This window comes from Microplitis demolitor, chromosome 2, assembly GCF_026212275.2.
Source record: "Microplitis demolitor isolate Queensland-Clemson2020A chromosome 2, iyMicDemo2.1a, whole genome shotgun sequence".
Taxonomy (NCBI): Eukaryota; Metazoa; Arthropoda; class Insecta; order Hymenoptera; family Braconidae; genus Microplitis; species Microplitis demolitor.
The window spans coordinates 21,297,556-21,324,891 of record NC_068546.1 but is presented as its reverse complement, the minus strand read 5'-3'; the positions used below and the strand labels follow the sequence as shown (position 1 = coordinate 21,324,891).

General features: G+C 28.8%; 1 protein-coding gene across 2 annotated transcripts in view; it reads left to right on the top strand.

Annotated features, from left to right (window-relative positions):
• Positions 1-27,336, top strand: part of LOC103579606 (RNA binding protein fox-1 homolog 2) — a 130,816-nt gene that overhangs the window by 24,260 nt on the left and 79,220 nt on the right. The window lies entirely within an intron of this gene.

Genomic DNA, 27,336 nt, shown 5'->3' with positions numbered 1-27,336 from the left:
TTTGGTCAATTCAATAGTTACAAAGACCTCACTGTTTTCATTCTATACTCCACTGTTTTTATTTTTCTTTTGTTTATTCATTCATTAACGTGAAAATTTTTTACAAGTTCAGAAATTTTTTTTTTATCTATAGTAGAATTTTTACTCATTTTTATTATGAATTAATGAACTTTAAATCCTGGTAATTTCATCGAAGATTAAAATTTTTTATTTATTTTATCATACATTTTATCGTCTGTAGAAATTTAAAAATAATGTTAATGAATTATTAATTAATTATTCAAGTAATATTTTTATCCCAACTGACCGACTATAGAGTTTGCAAAGACCGAATGCACATTCTAATTTTAATCTCATTATGTTTTAATTACATTAAATCCTTGGAACGTTATCTATTTTAAGTTTTCGATTTCAATTCAATTACTTGAGTTATTTTTACTGATATTAAATTTATTTTTGCGATTATTGTTCCATATTTTTGTTAAATTTGATCAGATATAGAAGAGGGTCGGGCAAAATGGACCGTCTAGGTAAAATATATCACTAGTGTGTTTTTTCCTCTACTTTTTGAACATGAATTAGTAAACATGAATGAATTTTCACTAATTTTAAGTGCCAACCGACTCTGGTCAAAAATAAAACTTGGTCGTCTTAAATCGTGACTAAGTAAGACCGAATTTGCGTGAGTTCGACTTGACTGGTCTTCCTTAGTCACGATTTGAGACGACCAAGTTTTATTTTTGACCCGGGGTACCAACAATTTCAAAAAGTGGTTCGGTTGGCACTCAGAATCAACGAATATTCACTTATTTCACTTATTTATTTTAAGAGAGTAGCTGTTTTTTTTTTTCGTCACTAAATAATAATTTTAAATCGATAGTGTTGAAGTAGCATTTTTGGCCACTGTTTATTTTTGAACATTTAATACTTTATTTTAATTAATGGAAAAGTGTAAAATTAAATTTCCATTTTGATAGGGGGACAAAAGTCTTTTTTAACAGATTTTGAAAATTATTTGGGTATTACGTCTTTTACAAATTAATATATATAAATTTTTAAGTTTCAAAGATTGACCAAAAATGGTACCTTTACTCTGTAGGTCAGAAAAAAAAATGCGCGGCAAAATGGGGCCTTTTGAAAAATATAGATTAATTGCTTTTAGAAAATTTTCTTTTATTGGTCTATAAAAATAAGCCTTCTAAAAAAAATAATTAAATTTTTTAAAATTTCATTTTATTTTTTTCATTCCATGACTAAAATATTCCTGACATAAAATTGCATTGAAAAATTTATTTTATCAGTTACAAATCTGTTGCTTGATTCAATTTTATTAATGTCAAATTTATTTTTAATGAAAATTCGTAAAACTTATATTAGATAAATTCTTTTTCAATAATTTCGGGTGGCCCAAATCGCTCCCATATCGCTGTTGCCTCAATGTAAAATTTAAAAGAAAATTTGTAGAGATCCCCCACCCCCTAATTATTAATGATATAATAATCATACCCCATATCGTTTGAATTTAATTTCATATTCATTATGTCAGAAATTTTATATACTTGCTATTGAATTCTGACATTGATATCCTGAATTTTTTCGTTCATTAATTAGTTTCACTAATGAGATCTCGTTAATATTCGACAATGAGTTCTCATTAAAATTTAAAAACTTTTTATTTTCCTCTAATTATTTATGTACGCATCAACAAAAAATGCGGTCATTATTTGGCAAAAATATTTTCGATCCTTTTAATTTTTGTTTATCTACTTTTGGAATTTACAACAAATATCTAATTAGATTAATATTCAATTAAATTTTATTATAATTCAGTTTTTAAATTAAATTTCAAAATACATCAGCAAATATTATTTCACATGAAAATACATATATTTGTCTATATCATATTTGTATTTCATATGTATACAAATATGACTGTTTAAATTTCTCTATTATTTGACTCATAAAATTTTCTATGAATTTCCAATTTTAATTAAATGGATTCAAATGAAATTTTCTTTCCTATTTTATTGAAAAAAAAAAAAAAAAAAAAAAAAAAAAAGTAGAAAGCTGTTATTTGTTTTTTTATATTCATTTGAAACATATTTCTTGGTGAAGCAAAAATGAATACAGTAGTGTATCAGGTAAGCAACCAAGAATTGCCATCTCAACAAAATCGAATTTGACATCTTTCGGATACCTTTTACGTCGAGAACCAATCTCGATATCAGAAACTAGCAAAGACGGCGACGATATACCCCCTCTGGGTTGTAAGATGGTTGGTAGTATATCCCACGAGTCGAGTTTTATTCCCCTGTGCCATATTGGATCACGAGAGAGTCCTGGAGATTCGACAGGAGGAGTTGAAACCCTACTACTTCATCATAAATGATATGACACGATTCGATGATGGAAAATTCGATAGAAAATATTACTTTTATCTCTTTTTTTTTCTTTAATAAAAGAAAAAAAAAAGATTTATGTAGGTCTTTAAGCTGTTCTTTTTTTTTCTAAATCATTACAATTGTAATAAAAAATTTATGTATTTTTATTTGCAATTGTATGATTTAATATTTCCCATAAACTTTAAGTGAATTTCAGCGTTTATAAATTTTAAAAGTTATAAAATCATGTATTCAGTCAATTTTTATTCGTTCGTATACTTTTTTTTTTTTTTCGTTTTTTTTTTTTTCTGTTATTCACTGGGAAGTCGTTCAAGAAAACGTGAATACACATGAAAGAGAGACGGAAAAGTATGTTACTTGGATTTACGTTAGTCCTGATATTAAAACGCGAATGAGATTTACGAGCGATTCACCAACAGCTGCTTTTCTACTAGAGAAATGGTTTTCTTTTAGAATATCAGTTATCCTTCATCTTGTAAATGTGAAAAAAAATTTTTTTTTTCTTTGTGACGAATTTTTGAACTTAACTTTCTCATAATTCAAATTATTTTTATAACACTAAAAAACGGGGTAAGTCCTGGTGATGTAGGTGTTAAAATTTTTGGTGTTAAATTTCAACACCGAAAGCAGTGTTAAAATAACACTGCCAGTGTAAATATTCTTTACCGGTGTTAAAAAAATTTCTCAGTATTGAAGTATTTTTCGGTGTGAAATTTTTTTTACACCAATTTAACACCGTCTACACTAGTGTTATTTAATTTTAACCACATAGTATTTGAGTCCATTTTTAACACCACTTTTTTTACAGTGGATTTAAAAATTTAATAATTTATTATCAATTCAATTATCAATTAATTTTTCTCACAGTTGCCTAACACCTTTTTTTTTAAAAAAACCAAATTTACAATTTGTGAGAAAAAAATATAAAGAAAAAAAAATAGCAGCAAAAAATTTGTTTTAGTTACAAAGCTAACGATTTAGAAGCAATTTTCCAGTTAACTAGTGAGAATTATCTTGATGTAGGTTCGTTGATCTTGATATATATATATATATATATATGTACAGGAAAAAAAAAACAATGTATCTTTTTGTCAATATCCAATTCCGATACATCGCTATCTCGACATTTCGCGGCGTCAATCGTTATACATATATATAGTAGCTTATCAGAGTTTCCAGTAGGAGGATCGATATCACAAGCATGCGCCTGTACACTTTCTGTTCCTGTCTCTGTATCCCGCGAGTGGTTATCGATATCACCGATAATTGGATGCCACAATATATATATTTTTTTATCTTTTTAAATTTGCCAGATTTACTGTTGAGATTTTACGTCAAATGATTTTAGTTACAATCTTTATATCATTTATGATAGAAGATTGAAACTAATCCGTCTTAATCTTCTTTTTTTTATCATAACTCAGTAATTATTTTATTTAAAAATAAATTTCAATCACTGATATATGGATACACAGTACATATATTAAGTTATGAGTTAATTAAAATGAAATTGTAACTAAAGTATGACAAATTAATCACAGACAGTAACAAGTAATTAGTAAAATTGTCGAAAGTCATAAAGGAAATAATTAACGTCCTTGTTAAATCTAGTACGTGAATCTAATATTCAAAATTTACAAGGGTGTTTTGGAGATCGGGAAAGCCGATAAATTTACCAAGTAGAGCTTACGTTTGGTGTCTAGAGATATAATATAATAATATAATAATGGTTAGATTGTTGAGAAGAGAGAGAAATTGAGCGAAAGAGTGAGTCGATGATAAAGAGTATGTATATGTGTATGTGAGAAGTGAATATATCTAACGAGAAACAGGAAATACTGTTTGTATCGTTTCAACCTCGCCAAATTCACTTTGAATTTGAATTCAAGTTTCGCGGTTGTTGTCTCGGCATTCAACCGAAATTCAAGTGACGTCGAAATACTGTTATACAGATTGTGTATAGCCATCGTCACCATCATTTGTGCTTTAAACCGTCTATATTTATATACAATGTGAATTTGGTGATTGCTGAAACGTGAAGTCTTAATGAGATTGTGAAATAGGTGTTGATAGGTAAACTACTGACAATAATACTGTAAACAGTGCAATTGTTACTTTGATATTGAGACTGTTAATCCATTGATATTTGTCATATTATAGTTATCGCGGCTTCCATTAACTAATTGCTGTGTGGGTTATTCAATACATTTAACTCATTTATTATGTCAATTCAAATAATTATCATGTGTAATAATATTGGGAAAAATTAATAATTTAAAAATCCCCGTCCTGTATATTTGCACTTTAAAAAATTGGGAGTGAATTTTGAGTTACAGTACTACCTTAGTAAGTTACGACGATTTGGGACCGTCGTAATAGTTTAAGGGGCAATAAAAGTATTAGTCTCGATTGACCTGGAGCTAGGAAGGGTATGTAGGTGTGAAGGATCGTTAGTGTTTGTAAATGCAGGCAAAAAAATTTATCAGTAACATTTAATTTTTCATTTCTCGAAATCAATATAAATAATTATTATTTAATTTTACTTGCAATAATGAGTCAAATAAATTTTTTCTTAAATAAATAAATTTTTAACGATTGTTTTATTAGAAAAAAAATAATGATTAAGTAAATAATATTAGAAATTTTAAATATTCATTTGTTTTATGATTAATATTAAATCTGATATTAATTTAAAACTCAAGTAACGGCTGGATGGATTATCTTAAAGTCTAATAAACTAAATTAACTCAAAATTTATCGATTGTATATTTTTTACAATTTTTGCATGTCCACATTACCCCTCGAAATCTTATGAAATGATCAGCTACTTTATAAAATACAATAAACATACTCTCACACACACACACTATGAAACTGAAATGAATATGAGGGTCTCAGGTAGTTCGAAAATTTTTTTTGGTGGTTTAGGGTTAAGCACGCATTGTAAAAATGAGAAAATTCGTAATAGTGTAAGGTCGTAACTTACTAAGGTACTACTGTATTAAGGATTTTATTTAAATTTGTATTCACTCGGAATTTTGGAGTTTTTGAAAAAATCACAACGAATACGGAATAAATAGGGAGTTTTTTTTTTTTTTTCAGCGGAGTGATTTGGATTTTATTTAAATCCACGTTCACGCTGAAAATTTTTATAGAATGAAAAGTAAATAATAATTTTGTTGAATAATAATTTGAGATGAACAGGTGAAATATATTCGTCGAGGACGATTAATATATTCATCAAAGAACTTTAATACTCTTCTATGTTATCTATTAATGCATACTTTTTTTGTTGCAATTAAAAAAAATCACACGCTCTATTAGTTTTAGGAAGATTCTTGAACCCAATAAAGGCATATAAAAATATGTCAGGAATTAATAACGCGATATATTATGTATACATGTATTGAACGGGTACTTATCGATATTGGATCGAAATTAGGTTTCAATTTTTTATTTACGATTATATCGATCAATATTTTTAAAAAATCCCCGTAATGATTTGTTCTACGCCCTCTATATTATGCTAATATGATAAAATATGATAAAAATTGGTAATATTTCGTTTTGGCGCCAGATTTTCTATCAATTGATTTTTCAGGCTTTATTTTTAAAAACACAATTTTTATAAATTTAAAAATTAAAGCCTGTAAGTATGAGTACTTAATTTTTTTGATTAATTAGATTATGAGAAAAGTGGAATAGGGAAGAGTGGGACAAAAAAAGAGTGGGGCTCCTTGAAAAAAAATGGCTTACATGCAATTTAACGTTAGGCCCATTTTGCCTCACTTTTTCCTGTAACAAAAAAAAATTACGAAAACTCTTAAGACAAATGCATACAACTCTGTCTCTTTACTACTTTACGTGTAGTCAGGGGTAAAAATATTACTGTGATTAATTTATATTTATAAATTGGTTACTAATTTATACAAAAAATTTGGAAATATTCCAATAAAGTTTATTTATAATTTTTTAAAAATACTTTTCACTCTTTTCTGAGAAGTTACGATAAATTTAAAAATAAAAAAAAGTCAAGATTTTAGATTGCTTTTTTTTTATTTATTTTATATTTTTGTTAATCCATCTCGTGCTTGGCAGGTAAAACGTTTTTCTGGTTGGCCTTCAACATCCGAGTTGTGCATACCTGAAAACTTTTGCCCTATAACCCAGGCATCTTCAAGGCTACTATTATGATTCCAGACTACAAATTAAATTGTATACCGCTAATCAAAGTGTCTATTATTTATATTTTTACTTTTTTCAACACATACTCTAATTTTTTTTTCGTTTCGTTGTTATTTAGCCATAAAACAAGTAGTTTGTTTAAAAAATGGGATATGCGAAAAACTTTTATATTTATTTAATCGTAAGATAATTATGATATCGGTCTTTGTTGTACTTGAAGATATTATTTTTCTCTTTTCCCTACATCTCGCGTGTCTAAAAAGGTACATGAGAAACCAGTCCGTTGAGAATTGAGATCACGAGGGCCTCGAGGCTCTCCACTTCGAAACCCGACCTCTTTTTCATTCTTATCTTACAATAAAACACCATCCACCCAACATGTAATATGTATTTACTAAAAAAAAAAAAAAAAAAAAAGAAATTTAAAGCATCAATTTTTCAAATTACCCTTTTTTAATAATACACAAAAATTTTATTTCTCCGTCAGAAATCAAAATCCACAGACTAGACTTTTTTTTTTTTTTTACAAAATTTATTGACATTTCACTGAACGATACTTTGTTTTTTTTTTTTTTTTTACAAATTCTTTATTTAGTTTTTATGAGCCCACTCTTTGTTTCCTTTAAATCTGTTGAACGATTTTCGAATAAGCTTGGCTTCCCGCCAAATTGGTGATTCATTCTCCACAGTTCGAAGAAAAGGCTCAAGACTTTTGTTCAATTGAAAATTATTTTCAAAGTCGCCACTATATCGAATAGTGTCACTATTTCTTCATTTTTTTCATCAGCTTTTTTCTTAAAATAGCTGGCGTCAGTATAAAATATATATATCCTCTCTTTAAACCCCACGTCTGCTTCCAGTTCATTGTTATATAGTATTTACATCGTTTCGTTGATAAAAATAAAATATAAACGGAGCTTAATCATTGAATTTAGTGTTGAAAGTCAAAATTCACTGCGACAGTTGATTTGTTCAAAGTCAACCCCAGGTAATTTTTTGAATGTCACATTGTTTCTACAAACGAATAAGTGAAACATAAAGAAATCGAATATTTTTTACTAATTTACATTCAAAATTTAGTGACCAAGCATACATGGAAAAATAATGAGGATAAAAAGACAATTTTTCTTTGTGCTGATCAAACTTAGAACTCGCTATGAGTCTCCGAAAATTTTTATTCTATACCACAGCTATCACCATATTCTTTAAATTTATTGATAAGCTTTCATATAAATTACTCTTGTCTATATTAATAATCGTACTGTAGCATAACAATTTTTCGGAGACTCGGGTTGATTGGTAGTATTATGAAAATTGGTAGAGTTCTCATCTTTATTTTTTCCGAAGAGTATCTAAAAACTAGTTCTCTAAGAACTACACTGTGAAAAATTCCCAATAAATTTTACTATGGGCGCATTGTAACACCGGAACATAAGAAAACTGTTACAAAATTTACAAGTGTCCCATAGTAAACGTATGCGCATAGGTCCCAATCGTGTCGTCTGCGCATACCGTTTACTATGGTACACTTGTAAATTTTGTAGCAGTTTTCTTATGGTCCGGTGTTACAATGCACCCATAGTAAAATTTAATGGGAATTTTTCAGTGTAGTAAACGTATGCGCATAGGTCCCAATCGTGTCATCTGCGCATACTATTTACTATGGGACACTTGTAAATTTTGTAGCAGTTTTCTTATGGTCCGGTGTTACAATGCACCCATAGTAAAATTTAATGGGAATTTTTCACAGTGTAGTAAACGTATGCGCATAGATCCCAATCGTGTCGTCTGCGCATACCGTTTACTATGGTACACTTGTAAATTTTGTAGCAGTTTTCTTATGGTCCGGGGTTACAATGCACCCATAGTAAAATTTAATGGAAATTTTTCACAGTATAGAGATTGTTTACATCAAATTTCTGTAAAAATTACTGAGGAGAGCAATATAGGGACAGGATGAATAATGGTAGAAATTACCGATAATATAGAATTTTTCATATTCATCGAACAACATTTATGATGTTCATAGTAATTTTAACCTGAAAAACACACGCTTTTTTGTTTTAGAAATTTTTATCAACTGCGTAGTAAAATTCAAATTTAAAAGATATATTTTCAAAAAGTATAATTAAAATTAACGTTCAAAAATGCGCTTGCGCATTAATACATCACTTTACTGCTTCATTCTAACCTATAAGTACTAGAACAACCGAAAAGAGTCGAATATTTACGAACAAACTCGAATTAGAGAGATTTCTTTATAAAATTATGCCAAGTAGTACAAAGTTATGAGATAGTTTGAATTTTTGAGTTCAAGTTGATAAATTTCCGGTTGCAAAGTCTTCTTTTGTTATTCTTTGTTGTAAATATGGAAACAAAGTAGATTTTGTTGGTGAATCATAAATACTATCGTGAAATTTAGTAAAAATATTCTTTAAGAATTTATTGTAATTTTGTTTTATTAGAAATTATTCTTAAAAAAAGTGCAATAGAGCATTGAACTGTTTCACCTTCTATGACGATCAGGTTATGAAAACTCACGTCTTTAAATAGAGTAATCGGTCTAATAAGTGAACATGATTTAATGTTCGTCTGTTATTCAAACTTAAATCACAGGAACATGAAAAAGATATTTATTACTCTTCGATTGTCTACTTCTAGAGCATTTCTAATTTTGTTGAATCCTTCTAAATAAGAACATTTGATAACACTATCGTCCATTTACTCTGAAATACCAAAATAAATTTTGTTTAATTCATCTACCTAAAAATCGGCACGTTTTTGGCCAACTAAAATGGAGAAATAACTTTTGGATTTTTTTTTAAACAATAAATTATAAAAAAAAAAATATTTTTAAAAAATGCACTTATAGTTTATTAAATTTTCTACATATGCATATTTTTATTTTTATTTTTTTTTTTAATTAAGTCATTGAAACAAAAATTCGAAAATTTTTAACTGAACTTTGTTCAGATAAAGTGCACGAAAAATGAAAATTCTTGATTATGGATCACATCTAACTCTTCTTATTTGTAACTCAATATATAATTTCAATTTCCACTCATATATTGATACTTTATATACATTGACTTACATAAAAAAAAAAATTGATTGGTAAATGTCCCGAATAGGGGACATCTACCTTACGTGCTTTAAATTTAATATCAAGCAAAACATAAAAGCATTTGCTTTAGCCACGAATATGTTAATCCTCTTGATTAATACTTTAATCCCAACGTATAATCCATTAATTCTCAGTGAATTGATGATTAATGCGTTAATCCTCCGACTGAATTCGATGATACCGAGTTTCCATTATTTATTTTTAACAAGTTTATAATTAAAATCAACAAAATCTAGGAGCAGCGTAGTGAAAAGGTTTAGATTATTGTCAATAATACGTCGCGAGAATATTAAAGTATGTATTAAATTAAAAGATATAAAAATGAAATTAAATTTCAAAGCACATCTGTCTAGATGTAGTTGAATAATAAAAAATTTTAGTCGATTGGTTGAAGTCTAAACGAATTATTTTACAGCAATGTCTGGCATGAAGGGAAGTTATTGAGAAAGAGAAGAAGAGTTTTCGAGCACGCTCGTTGCATACTTCATCAGTATCCTGAATGATGGTAGCTAGGGAATAAGAGAACGTTAAAGCATGAGAGTGAATGAGAGTGAGTGGATAAAGGAAAGAAAAAGATAAAATAACCAACCAAGTTATATACCGAGTGTCTGTGTTAGTAAGATAAGCCTCCAAGCATTGGAGATGCGATCGGAAGGTATTCGTAGCTCCAATGAATTATTCACTCGATCTACGGTACTCGTTTACCGATGCTGAGACCAAGAAATCGCAGACGCAGCTGATAGCTACCAGAGTGAGATATACTGGAAAAAGTTTTTAAAAAAGAAAAAGATGTGGAAAACATTCGTTATGCATCTGAGCTTCCTTACAGTCGGACTCATATGAAATAGTAATCTAGTCTAGAGGAACCTCCTGGAAATACTTCAGGTCTTAGATATGACTTTATGTATTTTTATCGATTTCGATTAATCTACAGCTGAAATATTATGATTGCGATTTTTTTAATTTTTTATAATCAAGACTGATTTCTTTTTTTTTTTAATTTATTTAGGAAACCAGGGGTAAGATAAGACATGATACTGAAGTTAGCAAACAGTTGAATTTTTGAATTTTTGTTTTAATGAGTTAATTTAAAAAAATAATTAAAATAAAAATATGCACATGTAGAAAATTTAATAAACTATAAGTGCAATTTTTTAAAATATTTTTTTTTTAATAATTTATTGCTTAAAAACAAATTCAAAAATTATTTAACGCTGGCTAACCAGTATCGAAGATAAAAAATCATTTTTGAGGCTAAAAAAATATTTTTTGTTGAAAAATGCTTACTTATCATTAGAAAAAAATCGGGAACAGGTTGACCGACTTGAAAAATTTTATTTTCATTTACAATTCTGAGCTTCGAATCACTTTCATCTATTTTTCAATCAAATTGAAATTTTTTTCATTGAAAATTTTACGCTGCACTTTTCAGTGATCGACTTTTAACTCTTTCTAAAAATAGTAACTGCATTTTTCAGCAAAAATGACATATTTTTATCTCAAGAATTGTCTCATTCTTCCCCAAATTTCATTATAAATTAAAATGTTTATAAATACTTTGAAAATTATTGAAGTTTCATTTGAAAAAATTCAATTAAAGGTAAAATCTTCTGAAACTTTAACGATTTCATAAAAGTTAATGTATATATTGACATCTGAATAGACATTTACAAAAATAATACTTTATGATGTTAATCTAATAATGAAAAATTTTAATTGTCAATTATAAATAATCGATGATTTATCGGACAAATTAACGATCAAAAATAGTTATTGATTATTTAATTTAACGAATTGGGTCATCGGAGTAGCAATCGCCGTTTATTGGGATTCAAAGGCACCTGGATAAACAATCAACTGAATTTACATATATCGTACACATAAAGTACATACATGTTTGTATGTTTACATATATCTGCCTGCAGAATAAGGTCTCAGGTTTATTTCTCTCAGGATAGTTTTCCGGAAATAGTAAACTGGCTCTGGATAATCGAGAGCCTGGAATACAAGTAAAATAGGGGACGTTGATGATCGATTTGACCTTTGTCATGTTATCTAGCATGCCAGTGAGAGCATCCAGAGTTTCCTACGTGTTTTGCACGTTGACACATTTTGCTACTCACCGGAAGCCGATCAATTGTCCGAGCTACGCTAGAGATATACGTCTAGCATAATAAAAAGTCATATGTGTTATGACTTGTCTCGAAATTTTCGTTATCTATTTCCTGATATTTTTCATTCACTCATAGACTGACTAAATATATTTAGTCTGGGTTCGAACCTCAGTGAGTACAAATGCGAATTTTTGACGAATGTGTGAGGTCTATTTGCCCTGATGTTCCAACGCCGAGATCGTAAATATCTTCTGTCACCACGTTCTTCACCCAACAGTTAATTAGTCGTTGATGACCCTGGCAGTTAGAGAGACTTTTAATAAAAAAATACTGTCATTAATATATTAGTATGAGTAAATTAATTAAGAGTAGCAATAGTTTGGTTTCACGCTTGACGCGTTGTTGGAATACCGCGTGGAAGTTCCTCAAGGCTGCTAACTAAGCTAATTGGGTGTAACAACTCTGTCGTGTAGTTGTACACAACAACATCTCTCTGTGTTTATCTGCTATCTCACTACACTAAATATCACTGGCTCTCACATTATGTCATCTATATAATACTCTTCTTCTGTACTACAAGATGATGATAAATATCTATTTTATGTCTGGGTCTTGAAAAATCACAAGAAATTTATCAAATTTATTTTCGGATTTTTTATGATCCTGCTTGAAAGACAATTATAAATTTTTGGATTTTTTTAACAAATCAATTACAAAAAAAAAAAAACTAAAAATATGCACTTGTAGAAAATTCAAAAAACTACAAGTGCAATTTTTTCAAATATTTTTTTTTTGTAATTTATTGTTTTTAAATAAAATTCAAAAATTATTAGACGTCGCTTATCTATGATTCTGAAGTTAGCCAACGTCTAATAACTTTTTGATTTTTTTTCAAAAGGAAAATTTTGAAAAATATGATATTTGAAAAAATTGCACTTATAGATTCTTTAATTTTCTACATGTGCATATTTTTAGTTTTTTTTTTTTTTGTCATTGATTGGAGTTTTTTTTTTTTTTTTATTGAAAAAAAAAAATCGTGATATTTACTCACGTAATTTAAATGTAAATTCACATAAATATTATAATGATTAAATTAAAATTAAATGACCATAAATTACATTAATAGCATTTCCGAAAATTGTATAAATGAAATGAGTAAATTGAAATATCAAACGAAATTGTAACGCCAGAATTTTGATAGCGAGAAAGAGTGTATCATTTTCCATGTGAGTGAACGAAAAATTACATTCAATCAAGCCAACATTTCACACACACATATATGTATAAATATATATAAATATATATATAGCAGAATATAACTAGATGTATTTGGTCTGGGTTGATAGAGTGAACCTCCGTGCCAGAATACGATCATTCACCGTAGGCCATATTGCTGGTATAACTACTGGATGGCGTTGATGGTTTTTGATTGGCCGGAAGTGACGTTACGGTACGCATCGTTCAACTCATACTCTAATATAATACATCAGCATTAAACATATAACATGTAAGCCGCCTTCGTGTTGATTCACGGGCTACTGAAGTTTATGTTCAGCCTCCCACACATAGTCTACACAAGAATTTCTGGGTAATTACGCGTCTTAAAAAACAAGATTGAGATAAATTGATAATAATATATATTAGGTATATATAGTTCATTTATTTATATTAAAAATTTTAAATTTTAAATATTAAATAATAATCTGTTAATGCTTTTGACAGTTAAAGAAACGAGAGTTTATATTTTACTTGTCGGGTTCGCTATTCTATTCTGCGCCTGGTCTTTGTGTATGAGAGTACATGGCATCATGCCAAAATGTTCCCTCTCATGTGCCTCAAGGCGATCCCTTCGTTTCGCTTTGATATTGTACTAACCCAAGTGTAAAACAAGTCCCTAAACAACAAAATACGCTACTGTCCTTACTAAAAATATATAATATATTTTTAACTTGTAAAAATTTACAGACAAAAGTTATCTTAAGTCAAGAAATATTTTTAAGACAAACGTTTTTGGGAACTAAGTCACGATTTTCTTGAGCCGAGACTTTGTCTTGGTCAGTGGAAATTTATACTTTGTCCAGAAAATTAAGTTTTCAAAATAATTTTCTTGAATCTGAATATTTAACTTCAGTCGAGAACTTTTTCCTGTGTACCTGAAGATCATAACGTTTTTCGCGCAACGGAAATGAAAAAAATATATGTAATTTGCTTAAGGGGTAGTTCCGGAAATTGAGGTTCGTCTAAGAAATTCGGCTGGCATACCAGCATCTATATACAAAATATTATACTGAATTTACCCGGTCTTATAATATTTTGAATTTTTTCAAAAAGATAAATTATTTTTTAAAAATTGCACCTCTAGTTTTAATTTTCTACATGTGCAATTTTTTTTTTTAAATTAGTTGAAAAAAAATTCAAAATTCATTAATTGTCTGCCAGCTTCAGGATCATGAAAAATTTTGAAAATCTAGTTATCTAGTAAATTTTCTACTTAAAAATTTTTTTTTCATTGTGCAAAAAATGTCCCGATCTTCAGGTTTTTTAAAAAAAAATCTGCATAATTTTTTTTTTATGATTCTGCTCATTATTTAATTTTCATTTGAATTTCTTGTTCTGTTTCTTGATTTTTTTTTTGTTAAAAAAAAAAAAAAAAAAAGCAGAATATTACCGTTTCCGCATTAAAATGTTTTTCAAGAATATAATGAGACAGTACAAAATGCAGGACAAAGGAAGTGATTTCCTTTTAAATTAATATTTTTATTTTTAGTTTCCGTTGTTGTCGTTTTGCAGTAATTAGAACGCACTGAACCGCTCGACTGTTACATTCTGGTCCAGTCTGCAAATCTCGATGAGTCACCCCTTTGCACAGACACAAAGAGAGACCGGTTAGCGACGCATTATGTGCACCCTCTCTTCGCATTATTCTCATGGGGCATGACCTATGTATAAACTCTCTCGTTCTACGCCATATACTCAACTTGCATTTGCTCTACTCTATCCTATTTCCCACTATATTTTATATAATACACGTACATAAACAAATAATACATATATATGTGTATAAATGTATATATGGATCCATAGGATGCTCTGGGCAATGCATTTTAGCTTTTTGAATAAAACAAGTAACAATATACTTGAATTTATATCTATTTATATAATTTAATGCTTTTCTATTAAATGATACATTCATATTTATTGTAAACTCCATTCTCTGTTGAGAATTAATCTATTAATGGATTTTATAAACAAATTCAAGGCAACTTTTTATTATCATTTAATTTAAAAACATTAATTGTAATCATGGCAGAAATTTTGTTTGTGGGATTTATCAAGATGACATTGTTACTCAATTTTAAATTTCATACATTATTATAGAATTTTACATTATTCATATTTATGATAAACTATTATAAGTAATGATCGAGAAAAATTTAGCTTTCTATTTTTTGGATAATTTTACAGTGGAAACAACCGAATTTTAGGTAACAGTAGAATAATTTGATTCTTTTTTTTCCATATATCCAATGAAAAATAACTAAAAAAGGCTATACAATAGAAAATTTATTAATTTGAATTCAAAAATTCAAATTATAGAATTTTGTACTACGCAGCATGGCAATTTTATAAAGAAATCTCTCTTTCGAGTTTGTTCGTAGATATTCGGCTCTTTTCGCTTGTTCAGTACTCGTAGGTTAGAATTAAGCGGTCGTATTAATGCGCAAGCGTCGTTTCAGTGTAAAAGTTGATAAAAAAAAATGGATTAAGCCTATTAGTGGCAGAAAGGAGACATTTATGGAATTTAGAACTGAATCTTTTGCTAACTATCGTAAAAACTAAAACTTTTGAGTAAATTTCAGAAATAGTTGCAAACTATTATTACTTAATTCTTATGAAATTCTACCCTTCTAGTAACTCGAAACAATTCATACTAATTTTTTCGTGTATGAAGGATCGAAAACACCTTAAACGCCGGTTAAAATAAAAAACTCTAAATTCCAATTTATATACGAATTTATGATTAACATAGCCTGTGTTTGATCAAATTTATATGAAGTATAATAAAATTCGTTATCAATTCTTTTGAATTTATTTTAATCACATAATAAATATTAATTTCGTAATGTTTTAATTTAAATTCATAAAGTATTTGCTTAAGAATTAAATAATAATTAAATTAAACATATTGGGAAAGAGGGACCTTGGTTAAAAACCGAGAGAAAAATTTGATACATTGTTTGATGAGCTGCGAACGTTACATTTCCTTAGACCTCTCGACCTACCTTGTCACGTCAAGTGACACCTCCTCCCCTAACGTGCAAACGTATCTTAGAACAGCCCCTTTGAGTAAAAACAGTTTTAGTAGATTATAAGGATGTCTATCAAAAAAATAGGATGTTAAAGGGTAAAAATGAATACTCATCAATTAAAACTGATACATCGAAGTTAAATAGGGACAATAGTTCGTTAACAATTGTCAGTTTACCGAGTAAAGAATTGTCAGATTATAATTTTTTATGCTGCATAAAAAACTATCTAGACATGAGTAAAATGTATTTAATCGCAGTATATATATTACCTGGAGAGAAATACAAAAAATTATGACAAAAAATAGTAATTTTTTACACAACTGAGATTCTGGGATTACTCTAAATTGCCACCACCGAGTATTTCTAGTAAAAAATGGGTCCATATAAAGTATTCGAATTCACAAAATATAATAAAAATAAAATAAACAGCAAGGGAATAGAGTAATTAAACATAAATTATAATAAATGATAGTAAAAAATAAATGTAATCATGTTAAGTATGTGTTTTAATATTTTTTATCACGTTAGGGATTAATCGTGGTCGATTTGCCGTTGAGTTTTTCACAGTTGTACCACTTACGAGCTGGTACACAGATAGGCCACACGGTTTACCACCACCGGGGGTAAAAAACAGCGAACTAAGATCTGTGTACACACGAAAGGAGAAATCGTATTACCGTGTACATTAATATGTCTATATATACATACATACATTTAAAAAATGTGTTTTTCATTCTGTTTATTTTTTTTCTTTAACTTATCGTGTTGCACGCGAGGACGACGACACTTCACAAAGCATTCGTAAATACACAAGCTTTTTCTATTCCAATTATTATTAAGACACATTTTATATTATCTTTACTCTATAATTTTAATCAAATTTTAAAAACAAAATATTAGAAAATCAAAAATTTCATACTTCAATCGCTCATTTTATTTTTAATCATTAATTTTTTAAATTTATTCTTTTCAGTTTAAATTTTTTTAAATATCCCGCCTTTTTGTCGTAGATGTCGCTCTTTTTTTTTTCAATCATACTTTTACTCCAGTGCTGCTGCCAGTAGTCGGTAAAGAGAAAAAATGACAAAAAAAAATAACAGTAAAAATAAAAATGGCGGCTAAGTTTTTCGTGAATAAGTTTTTACGTTTTTTATTGATTACAATTAAACAAAAAATATTCAAATAGTGATTTTCTATGGGATTCTTGTAATCAAAAGTACAAAGGCACTAAAAAAAAAAATAAGTCTATAAGTAGTGTTTTTTGAAAGTTATCGTGTCTTTACAAGTCGAACGCTACAATTTACGCACCGGGAGCTTTGAACAATTAATTTTTTAAATGAATCTCATTATTAATCAACTAAATATTACATTTAACAATGTTCCTTAATAAATTTCCTTTAAAATGGTGTATACTTTTAACAACTTTGGTGTACTATAAAAAAAGTAGAGAGGATTTAAACTGTGAAAAGGCCAAGAGCGAGGACAGTAAACGCTTCGCGATTGAGGTGTGAAAAATATGATATCAAATCGAGATGTTGCAGTCATCGTAATCGATACATATCATTTTTTTTTATGCTTTACTTTCTGTAAAGATAAAGTTCTCGTATTTTCATTGTTTTTTTTTTTTTTTTTTTTTTTTTACTCTATTAAATATTCGCGGATTTTCTCGTCTCGAATTGCCGAATGAAAATCTATCCAACTTTTCTCATTATCCGCGGATAAAAAATAAAAGTATTAAAACTTATACAAAGGTAAAAGGGTATCTATAGAATGAATGAAAAAAATTTATTAAAAATAATAAGAATAAAAGTTTTTTTTTTTTTTTTCATAGAGTTTGCTGGACTCTGCACAACTCTTAGGTACTTTTTCTGATCTTTAAGGCCCTTGATATTTGAAATACTCATTTTTTCTTCTTTTTCCAATGACGCTCCTTTTTTTTCTTACTTTTTTCACTTAATCTTTCTTACGGTACGTGGTTATACGAAGGACTTTGTAAAGTAACAAACCAACTCCCGTAAAGTTTAGTTTTCTTAACCACCGTCTCGGGAGCTGTCGTAAATAGCTAATTGTCGAGATGATAGAGAGGCCTGGTTTGCCTCAGGGAAGATGCCAGTGTATTACTTGTATATAAGTATAGAGAATAGAATGAGCAAAAGCAAAAGCAAGAGCTAGAGCAAGAACAAGTTTTGTGCAGTCTGGTGAGTCCCATGAGACTACAGACTTTGCGCTTTCGAGGGAATTAAAGACGAGCTTGGAGACGACTCATTACTGCGTTATCTCAATCCTAAATCTTACTTCAAATCTACTCACACAAATCGGAAACGTGCCCGACAAACTTTTAGTAATTTAATTAATATAATAAACGTATGTTACTTTAATTATATCATTAATTTCATTTTATTTAATTTTCCTTCAATATTATTATATTTCGGCTTTAATAAAATTTATTTTGTTTGAGAAGGCAGCAAACATTTGTCAGAATTAATGACAGACTTGAATGAAGAAAGGAAAAAAAAATAGTTATCGATAAAGTATCCCGCAAATATGTCAGCTGTCAAGTTGTTAATTCAACGACAACGTTAACGGGATGAATAAGCAAGAAGGTGGATTAATTAATCCATGAAAATTTAATCTGCTGAGATATCTTGTATAACTGACAGCAAATACATAGGTGATTAACGCAGTGTCTCATTGTTCGCATTGTTCTAAATAAAACAATAGAATAGCGAAGTTGAGAAAGATGAACCAGCTTTAAATTATTTGATGGGTAAATAATCGAAGCTATTGTTATACCAAAGAGTAACAAAATTGAACGAGTATAAATAAATAAATGCAACAAAAAAAAAAAAAAGTGAAAATTATTGCCGCTGATTTGTTGAAAAGAGAGTAGTCTTTATACGTCGAGGGCTTTGTTAGACAGAATTCGGTTCAATAATCCGACCCCTTCTTTTAGCTGGATGCCTATCAGCTGAATTTAACTTCAGGTTTATATCAATATTTATCAGGGAATAACAAAGATGTTTTATTGAATGAACCTTTTCAGCGACTAATTAAAATATACCCTTAGATTTTTAATTAAAATTATTTTCTCTCTTTGCTCTTCAAAGTATTCGAATATTGAATTTTGTTTTATTTTAAAATTTTCGATGAATTCAATATCATAGATTTATTTTTACATATGTAAATATATGTATATATATTTTATAGCTTGTTAAATATTTTATCTAGTTTCAATTACGACAGTTTAATTAATTCTCCCTTGATGAGATTGCTGTTCAAGGATAGAGTGGCGGTAGTAATAGTAGTAATGGGTGGTAGTGTGGTGGCTTATAAAAGTATCGATTGTAGTTATTGCAAGAGTACGCTAACTCTTGCCCAGTTGTTAAGAGCTCTTTAATTAGTTGAACAATGTCTTGCGCAGGTGGATTGTGAAACTCGTCAGTCTGGCTTCAAAGTGGATGCTGGTTGTTTAAGTGGGAGGAGTTTCTATTGTAGAATTTTAGCAGGGATGAGAAATAGAAGATAATTTTCAAGGGGTTGAGAAATGGCTATAGTGATATATAGGTTATGTATATATAGATAGATAAATATAAGACTTGCTCGGGCGTTGGGCCATCCATTAATACGAATTAAGGTATTTAGCTGGAGGTGGTAGCTAGCGAAGGTATAAGAGAAGTACGCGATACTAAATATAAGGGGTGAGAAATACAGGGGGTGAGGGGTGGGTTCTTGGGCTGAGAAGACACAGACTCACCTAGAAAGCTCCCTAGTTTAACTCAACGGAACGTAGACGCCGTTAATTTGATTTTCTGCCGCCTCGAGAATTTCATCCTCGGGCAATTTCGGAATCTACCCGCGAGAATTTCAACTCTATCTCTAACCTAGTTGTATTATATCAAGCGTGAGTAAAATAACTTTTATCGAATCAATCGTCTAAATTGATGCGTCATGCTATCAGTGAATTTATTAAGATATTATTCAATTTTGGATTAAATAATCTTGTTTTGTAATTTCGATATTATCGTCAATCCACTTAATGTCGATAACCATTTTGAATATATATTCTTGCACCTTCAGAATAACTTTTAATACTATTTCGTCGGATGATTATAATATTTTAACCAGACAGAATATTATCACAATTCCGTGTACTTTCATGGTATTAAATTATATTAAATACTTGTGACACTGAGTTTCACCTAATTAATATTTTTTATATTCATCACAAAGTCTTATAATGCCGGGAATCATTTAAATAATAATAAATTCACCAGTCGTAATGTATAGAATTTTATTCCATTAGTACTTTCAACTAATTATAATCTTTTAATTAATTTAGTCTGAAAAATGGACATTTTCATATTAAAGTCTAATTTATGACTATTATTACAATCAAAAATTTTTATATTTATTATTTATAGGGAAGAATATAAATGTATCTGAAGATCGGAATGTTTTGCGCAGGACGAAAATGAAAAAATTAAATGAAAAGTGAAAAATCTTATACTGGTTAGCAGACAAAAATTTTTGAATTTTTTTTTTAGACGACTTGATTTTAAAAAAAAATAAAAGTAAAAATATGCACTTGTAGAAAATTTAAAAAACTATAAGTGCAATTTTTTTAAATATTTTTTTTTTACTAATTTATTGTTTAAAAAAAAATCCAAAAATTATTGGACGTTGGCTAACTTCAGTATCATAAAAATCTACTGGATCTAGATTTCTTAAATGTTTTGTGTAGGCACTAGTATGTCAGCCGGAAATTGCAGACCTCTAACTACCCCTTAGGTCAGCTTGAAACAGTCAAATTACATAAATGTTTTTCATTTTTGTTGCGAGAATATATTCAAAAGAAAATATTTTAATTATTTTCGGGAATATTCCGCTCGGTTAAAAATCGAAAATAAATTTTTTTAATGAGTTTTATTTATACAAATACATGAGTGATCGAGTATCGGGTCTCTTACTTTATAAAAAAAATTTTTTAAAATTAGCGTTAGGAGTAATAAAATTTTTTCAAAATTTTTTCAAAAAAAATCATGCTAGAGTTTTAAAGTATTTAATAAAATGATAAGTAATTTACTGTACTTTATGTCTGGTATAATTGTTAAATGTAATTCAGAAATTACATAATAACGAAGGGATGCGAAGTGAGATAAAAAAAAAAAAATTGTGTGAATAACGAAAAAAAGATTAAAACGGTATATTGAAGAGCTCCTTAGGATCATTAACGGGCACGCGAGAGACTCTAGGAGCTCGTATAACGAGGTGACGACTTAATTAACGTAGCTTCAAAGCTTTCTTCTCACTCTCACAAGCCTCTTTTCTATTCTCCATTTTCTTACTTTTACTCTTGACACCAGAAAAGCTCCCGCTGAGCTCTAGGCAATTGTAATATTTTTTTTTTTTTTATTTTTTGTCTCTGATTTCATCCCTGTATTTCAAGTGGTCCGACAATTGATTCACTTTTCTACAAGATTCTTCAAATTTTATATAAGAATCGGTCAATTTAAAATGTAAATACACCAATCAATTATTCATTTTTCTCTTAACATTTAATTTTATTTTTCCTTATTATTTTATTCATTTTTATTTTTCTTTGTCCCTTAAACTGTCGACTACCTCATTAAGTCAGTCATTAACGTAATTTTTTATTTTTTTTTTTTTTTTTTTGTGCAATTACACGTTAAAATTTTGTACTTTGCGCCTCGTTAAACGCGACGGCGGTAATGTCTTCCGGCTACCGCAACATTAGGGATGATGGGAAGTAAAGAAGTAGAGGAACGAGAAGAAAGAGATGATGATGATGATGATGACGATGGTGATGGCAAGTAGGAGAAGAGAGTAAAGAAGAAGTAAGGGAGGAAAAAAGTATAAAAAGGGGAAAGATGAAGAAGGGTGGAAGTGGTTTTCACACCAAAGGTTTTACTTGCAAAGAAGCCTCGACTCTTCACATTCAACCTCACTTGCTTTTAGTATGGTTACACTTTTTTTTTATTTTTATGGGGATAGAAAAAGACTGAAAGCCAAAAACAAGTCGTGAAAGCATTACAAGCCAGGGGGTGAAACTCAAGTAGACTATTACATTTAAAGAAATTTCTTTGGTGGTTTATTAAGTGTTGAACTTGCTAAGAAGAAACTTTCCTTCGCTTAAATTTACATTTTTATTATTTTGTATTTTATGCAATACTTGGATTTCTTTGATAATTAAAAAATATTCACTTTTTATAATTATTATTATACTTTTTGTTTTATAAATTAATTGCTGTTGACTTTTTTAACTTCAAAAGTAATTATAGTAATAATTATTCGAATAATGTAAAGTCAAATCTGTACATAGAAAATTTTAAAACTTAAGTATATTGCGTGGCAAGGGATTAATTCAGATGATTACAGACTAGGGTGAAGTTGAATGCTTAGGGCTGACATCAGTCAAAGTTTCAAGTCGTGTTATATCCCGTGCTACGTATTATATTTTTTATATTATCTGCATTGGTACTGAATTTTAATGCTGGAATCAGTCGAAATAAGAAAATTTCCGACTGATAGCTCGGCAAAAAAATAATGTACAGTACTACCTTAGTAAGTTTCGACGATTTGGGACCGTCGTAATAGTTTAAGGGGCAATAAAAATATTAGTCTCGATTGACCTGGAGCTAGGAAGGGTATGTAGGTGTGAGGGATCATTAGTGTTTGTAAATGCAGGCAAAAAAATTTATCAGTAACATTTAATTTTTCATTTCTCGAAATCAATATAAATAATTATTATTTAATTTTACTTGCAATAATGAGTCAAATAAATTTTTTCTTAAATAAATAAATTTTTAACGATTGTTTTATTAGAAAATAAAATAATGATTAAGTAAATAATATTAGAAATTTTAAATATTCATTTGTTTTATAATTAATATTAAATCTGATATTAATTTAAAACTTAAGTAACGGCTGGATGGATTATCTTAAAGTCTAATAAACTAAATTAACTCAAAATTTATCGATTGTATATTTTTTACAATTTTTGCATGTCCACATTACCCCTCAAAATCTTATGAAATGATCAGCTACTTTATAAAATACAATAAACATACTCTCACACACACACTATGAAACTGAAATGAATATGAGGGTCTCAGGTAGTTCGAAAATTTTTTTTGGTGGTTTAGGGTTAAGCACGCGTTTTAAAAATGAGAAAATTCGTAATAGTGTAAGGTCGTAACTTACTAAGGTAGTACTGTACTTTGAAAATGTAAATTTGAGTAGATTAGCAAAGAAAATAGTTTTTTTTTTATCATTGAAAGTCACAATTTTTTGAATTTTTCAAACATAACTATCGGGCTTATTATGAACTTGAAGATCAGAACGTTTTTTGCGCAACGAAACGAAAAAATTTGTGATTTGACTGCTGAAAGGTGACAAGAAATAATTGTGGGTGGCCAAAATTTTCGGCTGACGTGCGAAACATTTTAGAAATCCAGATCTAGATTTTTTTCTTTTTATTTTTGCAAAAACATGCAATGCAGCAAACACATGTATTTTTGTTTCGTGAAAAATGTTGCGATCTTCAGGTACATGTTTTATTGGCTATTAGAATTACAAGATTATTATAGAGGTTTGCAATGAACGGATGCGATTCTGACAGGGATCAAATGAAATTAGAAATGAATTTTTTCAATTTACATGTTTTACGAAAAAATTTTGTATTTTTCTTTTAAGAGAAAACGAATGATAAAAATCAGCGCATGCGCCATTCTTTCAACAAACAGACGCAGAAATTTATAATTTCAAGTGCAGATTTAGTGAAAAATAGTGCACACACTACGGAAGAAGGTAAAGATCGCTTTCAGCTAAGCTAGACATTTACGCACGAGGGTTGAAATGTCCTACTTTCCTCCCTTGGTGTGTAATATGCTACAGTAGGCAAAAACTAATGAGTTTCTTCCCTCAAGAAGAAACTGATTAATTTCTACCCCCTTAATCTTATGGGTCTGCAAATGTACCCAAAGACTAGAACATTTTTCGAACGGAAAAAAAAAGAAATGAAAAGTGATAAATCTACTGGATCTAAATTTCTGAAATATTTCACATGTGCCAGTATATTTCTTTTCCATAAAACAGAATATTAAATTAAAATTATTAGTCTTAAATTAACTTCTTTCTGTTTACCGCAAGTAGTCATGAAAAATATAACACCTGACACCAGATAGAAAATAATTTCCGGCTTGAGTTGACATCAACCCTCACTTAGGGTTCGAGTATCCATTTTTACTACAGTCTGAAATCGGTTTCATTTCTTGTCACATAATATACTATTTATATAAAAATATATACTTCTCCAATTAAAATTTATATATTTTCAAAAAAATTGACATTTAATTTTCTACCAGATCAATGTTTGTTTTAATCTTAAACGCAACTGATATACTGTCAAATTCACATCACTATTGATGTTTAACTTTTTTTTTCTTCATGTGCCAATCATTTTTTTTTATGAATTTTAAGTTGGTGATATTGAGTTTCCAATATTTTGTAAACAAAAATAAACAAGGTATTTTAAATTCTGTCAGTTTATTTTACACGAAAGAAAAAAATAAATTTTTTTTTTTATTTTTTTTACGTCATAGTCAGCGTTTATTTAAAATATGTCAATAATTTTTCTAACTATTATTTTTTGCACATTGTGTTTTTTTTTATAACGCATCAATTAGTTTAAAAATAAAGAAAAAAAAATAATAATATTTTTAATAACCAAGACCTTTTTTTAAAATCAAAATTCAACAATAGTGCGGTATAAATTATTTTTATTACAAAAGTTATTAATTCACGCCTTAAAAACTTTTAATACTTAGGATGATTATACACATTTCCTTTTTTATTTCTTCATCCCCTAAGACTGGACCGTGATATTAAAAAAAGGAAATAAAAATACATCTTATTTTATTCTTTTCTTTAAATATCCATCTTTACTTCAGAGACTTGAATATTCATTAAAATTTTTATAACCTCTATTTTTCTCCCCTATCAAATGTCACACACGTTTTTTATTATTTTATTTTATTTTTATTATTTTCCATTGCGTCAACGTCTTTATCGTCCCACAAAACTCTTCTTTTCTTCACAAAACCGTCCCTTTCTTTTACTTGTTTGACTTGCATTTCATTTCCATTCTAAAGTACTTGAAACGCTTTGAAAAAGAATTTCAAGCAAAACTCAAATATTTCTGTTACATTACAAATTAAATATCTTCGTTACTTTTTTTTTGTATACATCATTTAGAGTTGAAAAAAAAATCTGTAAAGTGAAAATATTTTTACTCTATTTTTAATGATATTTATCTAAATATGCTTCATTATTAAAAACTTTTTTTTTCTACACTGAAAAAAAAATTTATGTAGAGTTTAGATTAAAGACAAAAGTAAAATTTGTTAAGAATTTATTCACAGTTAGAAATTTAGTGTTAAATTAAACACAAATCGTGTTGCAAAGGGTCAACACAAATTTTAGTGTTGATTCAACACATGAAGTTTGTGTTGATCTTTAACACAAATTTTGTGTTAAATAATTGAACACAAAATCTGTTGTTTTGACTAAAAATTTGTGTAAATTTAACAGACTTGTGTAAAAATTAACTAATAAATATAAGCACACAATCTAATTAACTCAAGTATACTGATCTACCCTTAGTACAACTGATGTCAATTTACCAAACAATAAGTTTACCATTGGCGTAAAATATATTTTTTTCAAATGTTGCAAATTCAAAAAGTGGCGCGAATTTCAATAAAAAATTGTTTAAATGAAAATCACACAGTTAGGAATTGTGTTAAATTAAACACAAATCGTGTTGCAAACGGTCTACACAAATTTTAGTGTTAATTCAACACACGAAGTTTGTGTTGATCTTTAACACAAATTTATGTTAAATAATTGAACACAAAATCTGTTATTTTGACTGAAAATTTGTGTAAATTTAACAGACTTGTGTAAAAATTAACTAATAAATATAAGCACACAATCTAATCAACTCAAGTATACTGATCTACCCTTAGTACAACTGATGTCAATTTATCAAACAATTAGCTAGATTTTCAGTGATTTTTATAAAAAACGAAGCTATTAATTATCCTCCCGTAAAATGAGAATTAAAAAATCATTGAACCTGATGATAAAAATATTAAAGTTATCTATGATTATATTTAATTGTAAATCAATTATAATCCAAGTTTCCTTGCAGACAATGCTGCTACAATGCTTTGCTTGGTTATAGTAATGAAAAAACGGTCGGGAGTGTTTAGCTAAACACCACAAATTTTGTGTTAATTTTCGAATAACACAATAAATGTGTTACATTACAGATTTTCTAATCATTCAACATAAAAAATCAGTTAAAGTAAAATAACACAAAAGGTTTGTGTTGAATCAACAGATTTCTGTGTCGTAAATCACCACAAAAAATTTGACCAAATAATTTTTTACCAAATACATAAAATTTCTAACTGTGCATTAATAAAATTTAAGCTGGCAAGTATAAAATATTGTAAAGATGATTTAAAATATAATATTAGATAGATTATAAAGGTAGCAGCAGCAGCTGTAAGCATTGGCTCAGTTCGATAATTATCCTTCGTTATTATCCACTTTGTAGTGTTTAGCTTGGGGGTTGATAGTAACCCGGAAGCGTGAGTGTAGCTGAAGAGAGAAGACGAAGTGGAGAGTAAAGAGAAAGCTCGAAAGCCCCGGGGGTCTGTGACAGCCAGGCAGCGTGTCGCAGCTTATCGAGAGACCGATTTAGAATGTACCCGAGAAGCAAGGGTGTAGATTAGAGAAAGCCAAGGATATTCGTTATGATTCCGGTGTTTCACTCTCACACCCTGTTTCGCATTTGAATTTTCGAATGAGTTCAAATACTATACATATATATAATACTACTTCCTTCCTCCATTCTCTCTCTTTCTCTATCTCTTTCTCCTTCTCTTCCTCTATATAGCCTTAGGTTTTCAGTGGCGTATTGCCAAATGTTCTAGTTTCATCGCTCGAAGCAAATTAAATTTTTCCATTGAGAATTGGCAGCTCTGACTTCTGTGTTACGTCGAGCCATTATATTTTCCAGCCTATGAGAATTCTTAAAATATAAAAAAAACAAGAAAGAAAAATATCTCCCAACCTGAGGGCTTCCAAACCCTCAAGCACTTTATTTATTTTTA